This window comes from Pleurodeles waltl, chromosome 5 (genome assembly GCF_031143425.1).
Source record: "Pleurodeles waltl isolate 20211129_DDA chromosome 5, aPleWal1.hap1.20221129, whole genome shotgun sequence".
NCBI lineage: Eukaryota > Metazoa > Chordata > Amphibia > Caudata > Salamandridae > Pleurodeles > Pleurodeles waltl.
Genome location: NC_090444.1, coordinates 361,420,192 through 361,434,356, shown reverse-complemented (window position 1 = coordinate 361,434,356; position 14,165 = coordinate 361,420,192).

The following is a 14,165-nucleotide window of genomic DNA, read 5'->3' as shown; positions in this document are numbered from 1 at the left end:
GGCATGGCACTCTGAGGGGAGTGCCATGTCGACTTAGTCATTTTCTCCCCACCAGCACACACAAGCTGGCAAGCAGTGTGAATGTGCTGAGTGAGGGGTCCCTAGGGTGGCATAAGACATGCTGCAGTCCTTCGAGACCTTCCCTGGCATCAGGGCCCTTGGTACCAGGGGTACCAGTTACAAGGGACTTAACTGAATGCCAGGGTTGTGCCAATTGTGGAGAAAAAGGTACACTTTTAGGGAAAGAACACTGGTGCTGGGGCCTGGTTAGCAGGGTCCCAGCACACTTTCAAATCATAACTTGGCATCAGCAAAGGCAAAAAGTCAGGGGGTAACCATGCCAAGGAGGCATTTCCTTACATGCACTCACCATCGTTTCATGCACACCTCATTCTCCCCTCCCCCCCAATCTTTCATCCACACCACTCCACACAGGCATTGCCCATTCGGCATGCTCACAGTGTACTTACCTGTTTGTCTGGAGGACCGTAGAGTAGCGTGTACTGGGGGAGGACCCCATCCACAAGTTTCTCAACTCCTCTGTGCTGAAGGTAGGGGCCCTTTCCGCAGACACATGAGCCATTGTCTCTTCCAGACTGAGGTCACAGCAGCACTTGCAGTGCAGGTCCTCTCCTGTCGAAGATCAGGTATCAAGTGATTGAACAGACAGAAAATGGCGGTCACGTCTGCGGCGATGCGTACCGTCACCGCCGGCGTACATCGTTATTGGCTCCTGGGACCCAGTGGGTCCAATGTTAACCAATGCAGGATTGCGCCTCGGTCTTTGACCGCCTACCGCGACGGTGTACAACGCCAGCGCAGTTACCTCATATCCCCTTGTCCCAACTTACAGGTCAGGCAGCCGCCATTTCAGGGGGCCACATGGCATTAATTTTAACTGTGTCACACATATCTAGGCCTTGCATACACACTATTACAGGCACATAGCAGTTTAAAAAAATTGTGGAATCAAGTCGTGTTTACGTACCTCAGTGTTGGTTGACTCTCTGCTCGCTGTTCTCCTCCATAGAGCACGTCCGCTGGGGCAGGTGAGGAGATGGCGGCATCCTCTGGTGTACACACCGCTGGTGGACCTGTCGACAATGAAGGAGCGACATGTAATTGTCACCTACAGACTTGATCGTACCACAATCCTGGAACTGTGTGCCCAGTTGGAGCCAGACCTAATGTCAGCTATCCACCATCCTACAGGAATCCCCCCTCTAGTGCAGGTGCTGTCAGTACTCCATTTCCTGGCAAGTGGGTCTTTTCAAACTACAGTGGCCATAGCATCATGGATGTCCCAGCCTTTGTTCTCCAACGTGTTGTCCAGAGTGTTGTCTGCCCTGCTGAAACACATGCGCAGCTACATCGTGTTCCCTCAGGTGGAGGATTTGCCTACAGTGAAAGGTGACTTCTATGCCCTGGGACATATCCCCAACATCATTGTTGCCATTGATGGGACACATGTGGCCTTGGTTCCCCCCGCAGGAGTGAACAGGTGTACAGAAACCGGAAGAGTTACCATTCGATGAATGTGCAGATGGTGTGTTTGGCTGACCAGTACATCTCCCATGTGAACGCCAAGTTTCCAGGCTCAGTGCATGACGCTTACATTTTGAGGAATAGCAGCATCCCTTATGTGATGGGGCAACTCCAGAGGCACTGTGTGTGGCTATTAGGTGAGGACATGGACCCTATACAGTGTGAATAGTTGTCTGAGTCTGGGGTTGTCCCTAAGGGTTAGTGTGTGTCTAACAGTTGTCCCTCGACATTTGCAGGTCACTCTGGGTACCCCAACCTGTCATGGCTACTGACCCCAGTGAGGAATCCCAGGACAAGGGCAGAGGAACGCTACAATGAGGCCCATGGACGAACTAGGAGAATTATAGAAAGAACCTTCGGCCTCCTGAAGGCCAGGTTCCGGTGCCTCCATATGACAGGTGGTTCCCTATTCTACTCACCAAAGAAGGTGTGCCAGATCATCGTGGCCTGCTGTATGCTTCACAACTTGGCTTTGCGATGACAGGTGCCTTTTCTGCAGGAGGATAGTCCAGATGGAGGTGTTGTGGCAGCTGTGGAGCCTGTGGACAGAAGAAGAGGACATAGACAACAGAAACACCGTGATCCAGCAATACTTCCAGTGAGACACAGGTAAGAAGACATCACTGCCTGCTACACCTGATACCCTTTTTCTACCTCTCATCTGTCTGTCACTTTCACCCAGTGTATGGACCCTGATTTAAAACGTTCCCTTTCAATTTCACAGATGTGGGTCCCACTGTGTGAAATCTGCTTTGTTTCCGCATGGACTAGAGCTGTGTGACATAGGTATGTTGACAATACACAGGATATAGCATTTTTCCACAGTTATTGCAAATACACATTTTTGAAAACACAGATTGTTTTGTGATTTAAGGGTGTTTATTTAAGTGCTAAATAGTGGAGGGTGTTATAAAATGGTCAGGGGTGATGGTGGAGGAATGTCCATGAGGTAGGGTGGCTTTGAAGATAAAGCCTGCAGCTCACTCACTCTCCTGGCAGATGTAATTGCCACCAAAAAGGCTGTTTTAATAGTGAGGACAATTATGCAAGGGCTCGAAAGGAGAACACATAAGGAAGGTAAGAACCAAATTAAGATCCCACTGGGGCATAACGAAAGGCACAGACGGGAAAGGTGCACATGCCCTTTCAAAAACCTCTGCACTATAGGTTACTTAAACAGAGATGGTTGATCGGGCAACTGAAGAAAAGCCGATAACGCTGAAAGATAGCCCTTGAGAGTCCCCAAGGAGGAACCCTGCTGGGCGAGAGACAATATAAACAAAAGGATGTTAGAGAAGAAGAAAGAAGATCAATAGACCTCTCTGTACAATATGAAACAAAACGTTTCCAACGGCAGGCGTAGATCGACTTAGTAGATGGACGCCTGGCTGCCGGAATGACATCACAGACCTTGGGAGGGGGGACATAAACCATCAACTGTCGCTGCTCAATCTCCACGCATGAAGGCGCAGAGTTGACAGGTTCAGGTGGAGAACCTTCCCCTGCTGCTGCAACAGAAGATCCTCCCGAAGAGCCAGCCTGATTGGAGGACCGATGCTCATTTTGAGAAGCTCTGGATACCAAACTCTCCCTGCCCAATCCGGAGCCACTAGGATTACTTGGGCCCGGTCGTTCTTGATTTTCTTGAGAACTCTGGGCAGAAGTGGTATAGGCGGAAAGGCGTACAGGAGGCCTGCACTCCATTCACAACGAAAAGCATCGCCTGGGGAAACTCCAACTTGCAAAACTGCTGACATCTAACCGAGGCTCTCCCCACTGCTGAAAGAGTCCTTGGGCCACCTCCGGATGGAAACACCATTCGTGATCCTCTAAGCATTTTCGGCTGAGCTCGTCTGCCCTCGCGTTCAGAGAACCTGCCAGGTGTTGAACCACCAGGGTCATGCCCTGCTGTTCCAGCCATGTCCAGAGATGTAAAGCCTCTTGACAAAGGGTCCACGACCCCACCCCACCCTGCTCATTGCAGTACCACATTGCGGTAGTGTTGTCCGTGAACACCTGCACCACCTTCCCTTTCACAACAGGAAGAAATGCTTTTAATGCTAGCCGGATCGCCCGAAGCTCCAGCAAGTTGATGTTGAGCCCGGATTCCGCCGGAGACCAGTGACCTCTGATCTCCACCTCCCCCAGATGGCCACCCCATTCCAGAAGTGACGCATCAGTCACTACCGTTAGATCTGGTTGGGGAAGGGAGAGGAGTCTGCCTTGGACCCAATCACAGTTCACTAACCACCACTGCAGATCTTTTGCAGTCCCCTCCGAGATCTGAACCACGTCGGTAAGATTTCCCTGATGCTGTGCCCATTGGAACTTCAGGTCCCACTGCAGAGCCCTCGTGCATCATCTGGCATGCTTGACCAATAGGATGCAGAAAGCCATGAGTCCTAACAGCTTCAGAGTCTATCTCACCGAAATCCACGATAGAGGCCAAAACATCGGTATCATAACCTGAATATCCTGGACCCGCTGTTCGGGAGGATAAGCCTGATACTGCACTGTGTCCAGAACAGCTCAGATGAAAGTGAGCTTCTGAGAGGGAGTCAGGTGTGACTTCGGCACATTTATAGTGAACCCCAGCGAATGCAGGAGGTCCGTCGTCGTCTGGAGGTGGGTGACGAGAGCCTGGGGCATAGGAGCCTTCAGCAGCCAATCGTCTAGGTAGGGGAAGACTGAAATCCCTGACCTGCGCAGATGAGCTGCCACCACCGCCATCACATTTGTGAACACCCGAGGGGCACTGGTGAGACCGAAAGGGAGCACGGTAAACTGAAAGTGCTCGTGGCCCACCTTGAACTGCAGGTAACGCCTGTGGGCTGGCAGGATAGGAATGTGGAAATACGCAACCTGCAAATCCAACGCTACCATCCAGTCTCCTTGGTCTAGGGCAGACAAAACCTGAGCAAGAGTGAGCATCTTGAATTTCTCCTTCTTGAGAAAGAGATTGACGTCCCTTAAATCCAAGATAGGGCGAGGGCCTTTGTTCTTTTTGGGAATCAGAAAGTAGCGGGAATAACAACCACTGCCTTCTTCTGATATCAGGACTGTTTCAATGGCTCCCTTGGCCAAGAGAGCTGTAACTTCCTCGCGGAGCAAAGCTAGATGGTAATCCATCAGCCATTCCTTTGTCGGAGGGAAAGACTGGAAGGGAAAGGAGTAGCCCTTCCGTCTGATCTGCAGGACCCACTTGTCCATGGTGATGGAAAGCCAGTGAGGGAGATGAAAACGAATACTCCCTCCAACTGGACGGACGTGATCCTACAGAACCATACTAGGAGGGCTTGGGCGCAGTGGAGGGGGGCTGTGTGGCAGCCGACCTCTGGCCAGACCCTCTGGGTTTGATGGTACCATGACCATGTCCTCTTCCGGGATGCTGTGAAGCCTGAGGACGGTGGCTGAACTGTGGCTGGCGTGGTACCACGCCCCTTCCGAAGCCTCGAAAGGGGCAAAAGACAGACTGCTGTCGTGCTGGTGCTGAAAGGTCCAAGGATCTGTCCGTGGCTCGTGAATGCTTGAACTTCTCAAGCGCAGAGTCTTCCTTTTCGCCAAAAAGGCGAGAGCCATCAAAGGGCATGTCCATCAAGCTGGACTGGACATCCCCTGAGAAACCAGTAGAACATAGCCAGGGGTGGCGACTTAGGGCCACTGACGATGAAATCGCTCTGCCCAGCAAGTCGGTCATGTCCAAAGCACACCAGATCGTAAACTTGGCTGCATCTCTCCCATCCTTGACAGCCTGGGTGAGAGTGTCCCGTACGCCCTCCGGGACGTGGGGCAGCACCTGTGCCACCGTATCCCATAAAGTATGGGAATAAAGGCCCAATAGGCAAGAGGTGTTTACGGACCTCAATGCAAGGCTGGTGGAAGAAAACATCTTCTTCCCAAGCTGATCCAGCCTCTTGGATTCCCTATCTGGGGGAGCGGAAGGGAAGGCACCACGGGACGTGGAGGCTTGGACAACCAAGCTCTCTGGAGTGGGGTGTTGTGTCAGGAAACTAGGGTCACTCGGAGCGGGTCTATGGTGGTGGCCGACCGTCCTATTCACAGGAGCCTCTGTGCTGGGCTTGGACCACGTACCCAGAAGGACGTCTGTAAGAGTCTCATTGAAGGGCAACATCGGCCCTGATGTTGTCACCCCCGGCTGAAGCACCTCTGTCAGGATATTCGTCCTGACTGGCACCGTAGGCAAATCTAGGTCCAAGACCTCAGCTGCCCTACGCACCACCATAGCAAGAGAAGCACCCTCCTCTGTAGCCACATTAGGAGGAGAGAGCATACCAGTATCTGGAGATGTGTCCAGTCCACTGGCCTCCCCTAGATCTTCATACCAGTCCTGGTGTAATCCTCATTCTAAAGGGTCCTTAGAGCCCTCTCATTCCTCTCCTGTGTCTGGCTGATCTAAATAATGCTCAGACAATGATCTGGGACGAATTGGCTCCGTCGAAATCGGAGTTGATGTCGTACGACGGCGCTCCGGATCATCTGGAATAAGGATGGGGCTGCCACCGGTGGGCGCCGGTGGCGGAATCGTCGACGTCAGACCCAGCGCCGAAGGAGGTTGACTGTGAGGGACCAGCGCCGGTCCAGATCCAGTATCGGATCCTGGCGTCCCCAACGGCATTGAGGCCGAAGCTGCCAGCGTCGAATCCGAAGTGGCCCCTACTGACCCCACGGGGCCCAAAGACCCACCCTAGGGTGCAGTCCGCTCAAAAACAAGACGCATGGCCTCATAAAACTCTTTTATTCGAGCGGGGGTCGATCCGGTCCCCGGAAAGGGGGGAAGATGCAGAGTCGACCCTGGTGAGGGCTCCGCAGAACCGCACTTGGAACGTCGACGTTCCCTGGACGCCCCGTCGGCCGACGGGCCTGGGGAAGACGAAGTCTGCTTGGACTTCTTCTTTTCTTGTGCCTCTTACCTTCGGATGACCTCGAATGCGAGGAAGAGGACTTGGGGCTCCGGGAGCGGTGCCGCGACCTCCTCCCACTGCGGGACCGTGACCTCCGCTGAGTCGCGCCGACCGAAGACAAATGTCAGGCCGCAAGAAGCTTAAGGGATCTCTCCCTCAAGGCCATCGGCGTCATGGCCCGACAGTCGGAGCGCGCAGTGGAATCGTGGTCCTTCTCCAGGCACCAAAGACAAACACGGTGCGGGTCCGTCAACGACATGGTGCAATGACGCGCACCACACAGCTTGAACCCTGTCTTTCTCAAAGACATGACTTCAAACAGTCAAAAAAGCATCGACAAACCGTCGAAGAAGGGTAGCTCTTTCCGGAATTGCGCTTAACTGGTGCGGAAGGAAAATCACTGACGTACGCGCGCCGAGACGGCGTCTATATAGACAACCGTGACATCATAGACAGCTCCAATGATGCTGACGACGCACGTGGAGCTGGTCGACACATCCGGATCGGAACGACGACGCCCGATGGCGCTCGCAGGGTACTGCTCAGAAAAAACTCAAGATTCAAAGCTGACGCCAGGGAATTCTAAGGTAAGGAAGCTGCAGCTAGAAGTCTCTATCAGATAATACTTATACTATCGGAGGTATGTAATAGGGATTGCGAATGGCTGGCATCAGATCTGGCTTCAACTGTCTACATGGATCCATGATGGTCTGATGATTCAGACAATATATCTGGATGACATGTCTGTCCTCCATGGTTGCCAGGTCAACTAGTGGATGGTACACTGGTGGTTGCCTCACTCTCCTCATGGCAGGATGTCTATGTTGAGAGGAGAGAATGTACAATGAGTTATGCAGTAGGCACCTGCCAGCAGCACATGGTATATTAGCTCACACCTAGCATCTGTAGGGGATGCGTAGCACTGCAGACATATACAGTACAGACTATGGACATTCACATGTTACACCCTCATTGCTGCACATTGGCTAACATGTAAGTCAGATAGGGCATATGTCACATATGTAGGTGAGCATGTGTGGGTGACTGAGAAGTCCTGCACTGAGCACACATTTATTTTTGGAATCTACCTATATAGAGCCGCCGCCTATGTACCTTTGAATAGCTCGACAGAGCTATCAACATATATACAGCCTCAACACGTCATTGTGTCAAGAATGTCACATAATGTAGCATTACCATGATGGCACAACATAGGGTTACACTGATATTTGGCCGAGTCAGTGTCTGACACACTTAAAAAAGCACATCCATTGATTACATGTGCACAAAATGACAGGCGCCTGTCCTACTGTAGTGGACAGTTGGATGTGACCTAAATGCACCGCCAGAAGTCTTCATGGTGGTAGGCGGTCGCAAATGCCCTGCAACTTGTCATTGGTTAACATTGCTGCCTTTTAGCGGACTGGAACCAATGACGATGACTGCCAGTGGTGACGGTCCTGTACGTGGCGGCCGTGATCACCATGTTCTTCAGCCTTGCTCACATGACTCCTGACACTGTTGCTAGCAATACCTCCATGACGTGAGCTGCTGTGTACTGCCTCTGGGAGCCATCATACCACATCCTGCAGGTGATATGGCCCCTGCTTTCACCCCAGAAGAGCTGGAGAAGCTGGTGGAGGAGGTCCTCCCCTGTATGAACAGCTATATGGGGCACCAGAGGAACAGGTGAGTCCAATGGCCTTGCCATGTGTGATAGGGGTAGCGTGTGATGTTGATTTGGGCATATGTACTGGTGAGAAAGTAGATGCATGCAGCTGGCATATAGTGAAGGCATGTGAGCAGAGAGAATGGGTATTTATGGGCACTTGCTGTGACAGATGTGTAGTGACCACTCCTGCTGGTATTGTGCATGTGTACATGACTTTCTACTTTTGTCTGTGTCATCCATGCAGGTGAACGCCCTTCAGAAGAAGGGGATCTGGCATGCCATCGGCAAACAAGTGCAGACCATGGGGGTCCACAGCTGGCAGAGCACCCATTGTCGCGAGCGGTGGGAGGACCTGAGACGGTGGGCCCGGAAGACTGCGGAGGCCCAGCTGGGGATGTCCTCCCAACGAGGGAGGGGTGCCCGTCGGACCCTGACCCCCCTAATGGCCCAAATTTTGGTAGTGAGGAGGATGGGCGTTTGAGGGCAGCACAGCCGCGGCAAGGCTGCTGTGCTGCCCTCAAACTGTCCTGACTGTAACCTGGTACTTGGCTCTGGTTGTATGGTGTTTGCTGTCTCACTGTAGCTTATGTGACAATGTATTAGGTTCTGCATGTATGTAGACTGGTGGAAATCGATAGTTCCCACCTTGCCTGAGTATTAGATGTAGATGTGGCATCATGGTTTGCTATGTGCCCGTTTAGGTCACCTGTTTCAAGACATCCCTATGACCGCATAGGGGAGATGCCCAAATGACAATGCCACATGTGTGACTCCATCCTGCCATTTCTATGGATGTGAGCTGGTGTATCACCCTGCCTATTGAGTATAACCTGGTCCATCCATCAGCATATGGGTGTTGGTGGCTCTATGGAGTCTGTCCAATCCCATCTGTGTTGGTCACTTGTATTTGCAACTGGGTGACTCACTTATTTGGTGCAGGGACTATTGATACTTAGTACTGGTACAGGTATAGACTCCATGTGAGGCAGCCATCTCATTTACACCACAGATATGGCCTGTATACAACAGTACATATGGGTTTGTAGTAGTATCCCCATTATCCGTTCATTATCATTCTATGGGGTATGTGAAGCTAGCAACTGAAGGACATTATAATTTTGTTTTCTAATTTGACATATTTGGACTCATCATGCATTTCCATGAGGTTGACAGGTGGGCATTTCACCTTTCACCCAATGGCTTTTTTCTAGAGGTGGTACGTGCATTGGCAGAGCTAGCCTTTGACAATGTGCAATGTGAATGCCATGTGTGTCGATGTCCTAACAACTACAGTGCATTATTGGTTAGTTGCTGCCTACATCATGTCTCAATGGTTACTTGGGGGCACATCATATAAAGTGGGACAATCACTGCTACCTTGGTCTAGCTGATGTGGGAACTTTGTACAGAATTAGGTATTGAATGACTTATGAGATCAAGATGAAATGGTTTTGTTGTACCACTATTTCTGTAGCAACCTCATGTTGTAGTGGGATATGTTGTCAGTGCACTGGCAGTCGTGTAGGTCCATGTGTGCATAATGCGTACAGGTCATTTCCATGTGGCGTATGTTGTCTGGACTTAGGTAATCATATATCAAGAATGGTGCTGAGTGAAGTTGGTTTACTAATGTTGTCAAGTTTTGCAACTGTAACTACATATCTGGTGGAATGATAGGTGCCCTATGATGTATTTTTGTGGCTGCCTGAAGTTTATTTGTTGTGGCTCTGCACTCAGTGATTGATTATGGATGCATCATGTGTGCTATGTAGACCATTGTAGCGGCACATGCATATATGAAGTGATATGGTGTATCTGTGTTTAGGGACTGCAGCTATTCCTTTGTGATTGTGTAAAAGTAATGACATGCCTGTATTCTACACATCAGATGGCACATATATGGAAGTCCAACTTATTGTGGCTACATCAGTTAATGTATCCATATTGGCATATATGTACTGAGTGTTTGGCCAGCCATGTGATATGACTGGCAGGTGCTGTCTGGTCTATGAATAGAGTAGTCTTCACTGTCAAGGGACATTACTAATGGACATTGGCTGGTGAGGTGTAGTTTCTGAACATGCTTGTTGTGTTGTGATCAGTCACCTGATCTTCCTATATTTGGTAGAAGTGCTAACTTACTTGGATTTTGATGTGGGTGTGAGGGATGAAATTTAAGGGGTGGATAGTATTGATATGTTGTAACATATGATGTAGGATATGTGTATTGCTAACAGAGATAGCCTAGCCAGGAGATTTTTACCTACAGTTGTGCATGCTTACATGTGGGGAATATGTCAACCCTTTCTCTCCCTCTCTGTCTCTTCCTCCCTCTCTCTCTCTATTTGTGTGCATCGGCAGGTGAAGGAGACAGGGCACAGGCAAGTGGGGATGCTGCTGGCCACAGGACCCGTAGTGCTGCGAACACCGGCGGGGGGGGCAGTGTCCCAGAGGGTGAGGGGAGTGCCATGGGGGAGACCGGATCTTCCGCTCCATCATCTTTGGAATCCTCCTCCAGTGGGGACTTCCTGGTAGTGGTGGACCCTTCTGGAACCACCCCAGCACCATCTTTGTACTCCACCCGCCTTACTACCACCGCCCTCCTTGTAGCTCCCCACCCAGTTGTCTGTGCCCACAAACCCAGGAGGGTGGGCTTCTCCTTCACCATAGGCACCTCTGCCCCTGCCAGCCCTGCTGCCCTCAGCGACAAGGCTATTGACCTCCTGAGGTTCATCTCTGTGGGTCAGTCAACCATTGTGAATGCCATCCAGGGACTAGCAACTCAAGTACAACAGAGTAATGTGTTCCTGGAGGGCATTCACGGTGCACTGGCTGGCCTACAGAGATTCTTTCAGGCTCTGGCTTCCGCACTGATGGCAGCCAGTGTCCATTTGTCGTCTGTCCCCCCTCCACCTTCCTCTTCCTCTTCCCAATCCCACAACCCTCTTCCCTGTCCCAGCCAAAGCACACAGACAGACAAGCATGCACCCACCGCAACATCAAAGAGTACCGCTGAAAAACACAACACCACAAGACGCACCACCGGCATGCACACAGACAACACCCATCTGCAGACACACTAACACCCACTACCTGCACAGACTCTCCCACCACCCCCAACACCTCCACCTTCACAGACACTACACCGGAGACACCGGCAGACACCACACAGACTGATAAAGTCACGACTCCAATCCTACCCACAGTCAGCACAATAGCAGACCCACAGACATCCACCTCAGTCACCACATCCGCAGTCACCAGAACCACAGACACACCCACATGCAGCACATACACTATACCTGAAGTCACCACCCCAACCGACAGTCACCCATCCACCAGGGCATCTCCCAGCACCTCCTCCCCCCTCCTCCCAAAACACATAAACACCCACACTCACCCACCCAACAGACACACACAAGCATTCCTCACAGGCACGTTGTAGAAAAGTACCATCTTTCTTGGCATGTTACTCCCAATTTTTGCCTGTTTGTCAGTGTGTTTTACTGTCTCACTTGGATCCTGCTACTCAGGACCCCAGTGCTCATAGTTTGTGGCCTATTTGTCAGTATGTTTTACTGTGATGTCGGTATGCTTGACTGTGTCACTAGAGTCCTGCTATCCAGAACTCCAGTGCTCATGCTCTCTCTATTTCTAAATGTGTCACTATAGTCTAGTGACTACATATTCCACTCCAAGTTGGCATACTGGACCCCCCTTATAAGTCCCTGGTATATGGTACCCAGGTACACAGGGCATTGGGGTTCCAGGAGATCCTTATGGGCTGCAGCATGTCTTTTGCCACCCATAAGGAGCTTATGCAAACACTTCTTCAGGACTGCCATCGCATGCACTATTTCACAGCCATTTTCACTGCACCAGGTAACTTATAAGTTGCCTATATGTCTAACTTTCAGTTCCTGAAGGCTATGTGCAAAGTTACTGTGTGTGAGGGCACCCCTGCACTAGCAGAGGTGCCCTCACGTTGTCCAGGACCAATTTCCCGGAGTGCAGGGACACCATTATAAGCATGCACTACATATTTGTCAATACATATATGTAGCTTCACAATGGTAACCCCTAATATGGTCATGTGAGGTGTCTAGGATTGAGAAATTGTACCCCAAATCCGATTCTGGCATTGGGGGGCCAATTCCATGCACCTTGGGGGGCTTTACCATGGACCCCCAATACTGCCAAACCAGCTCTCTGAGGTTTCCACTGCAGCCCCAGAAGCTGCCACCACACAGACAGGCTTCTGCCCTCCTGGAGATTGAGCATCTCAATCCCAGGAAGGCATAACACTGCATTTCCTTTAGGAGAGGGGTGTTGCACTGTCTCTCTTTGGAAATAGGTGTTACAGGCATGGGAGGAGTATCCTCCCAGAGACCTCTGGAAATGCTTTGAGGGGCACTGATAGTGCCCTCCTTGCATAAGCCAGTCTACACCAGTTCAGGTACCCCAAGTCCCTGCTCTGGCGTGAAACTGGACAAAGGAAAGGGGAGTGACCACTCCATTGTCCATCACCACCCCAGTGGTGGTGCCCAGAGCTCCTCCAGAGTGTCCCTGGTGTTAGCCATCTAGGATTCCAAGGTGTTGGGATATTCTTGGAGCATCGGATTGCCAAGTGCCAGCAGGTGACATCAGAGGCCCCTCCTGATAGATGCTCACCTGGTTAGGTGACCAACCCCCCTCTCGGGGCTATTTAGGGTCTCTCCTCTGGGTGTTTCCTCAGATTTGGTTTTGCAAGAATCCAGCAGGACTCCTCTGCAACCTCTGCTTCACCTTCTACCGTCGGATCAACTGCAGAACTGCTCCAGGAACTCTACAACTGCAACAAAGTATCCAAGAAGGCTACTGCAACTCTGTAACTCCAGCTCCTACCAGCAACTGCAACAGTTTCCAGGATGTGCATGCTCTGAGGACTGCCTGTCTTTATCCTGCACTAGAAGAACCAAAGGAATCTCCTTTGGAGTGACGGAGTCACTTCTCTGCTTCAGCAGGCACCTCTCTGCAGCGACAACCGGTACTCTAGGACTCCTCTCCCGTTGAGGAGCATGATCCCTGGAACACAGGTGGTGGACCGAAGTGATCGTGACTGTCCAAAGGTCCAGCTGTCCAAATTTGGTGGCGGTAAGGTCTTGCCTCCCTGAACCAGACAGTACCCCTGTGTACTGCGCGCTTTGCAGCTTCTAGGGCTTCTTTGTGCTTCTCCAAGAAATCCTTCATGCACAGCAAAGTTCAGGTCCCCAGCACTCTATCCTGCGACGCTCAGCAACGTGGGATCCCTTTGTGTAGTGCTGCAATGACTGCGATTTTCAACTCCTTTGTCCCTGTATCCTCGGACCCCTGTGGGTGCTGCCTGGTCTTATGAGGTCTCCCTGAAGTGCTGAGAGTTCCCTCTGTCTCCTCAGTCTGAGTTGAGACCCCCAGGTCCCTCCTGGGCCCAGGTAGTGCCTTTTCCCACCAATCGCAACATGTGCGTGGGCCAAGGCTTGTTGGCAGAATCCAATGACAAAAACCAGCCTGCATTCTTCTACTCGATGTGGGACATCTCTTGCACCAAGCAGGAACCCACAGCTGTCTTCTTTGGTGCATCTCTGACTTTTTCTTCCAACCGAAGAATCCACTTTTGCACCTTCATCCGGGTTAGCAGGGACTCCTGTTCTTCCTGGACTCTTCAGCTGTTTTGGACTTGGTCTCTTCTCTCCACAGGTCTTCTTGTCCAGGAATCCATCATTGGTGTCTTGCAGTCTTGCTTGGTTTTTGCATAATTACTTATCACGACTTCTAGTGTGTCCTGAAGAAACTTACTGTACTTTACTCCTGTTTTCCTGGGCTCTGGGGGGGCGACCTTTACTTACCTTTGGTGTTTTCCTACACTCCCAGCGCCCCTCTACACACTACACTTGCCTAGGTGGGGAACCAACTTTCGCATTCCACCATTTTGGTATATGGTTTGTGTTGCCCCTAGGCCTATTCTAGCCTATGGGGATTTTCACTATTTGCACTATTTTATGACTGTG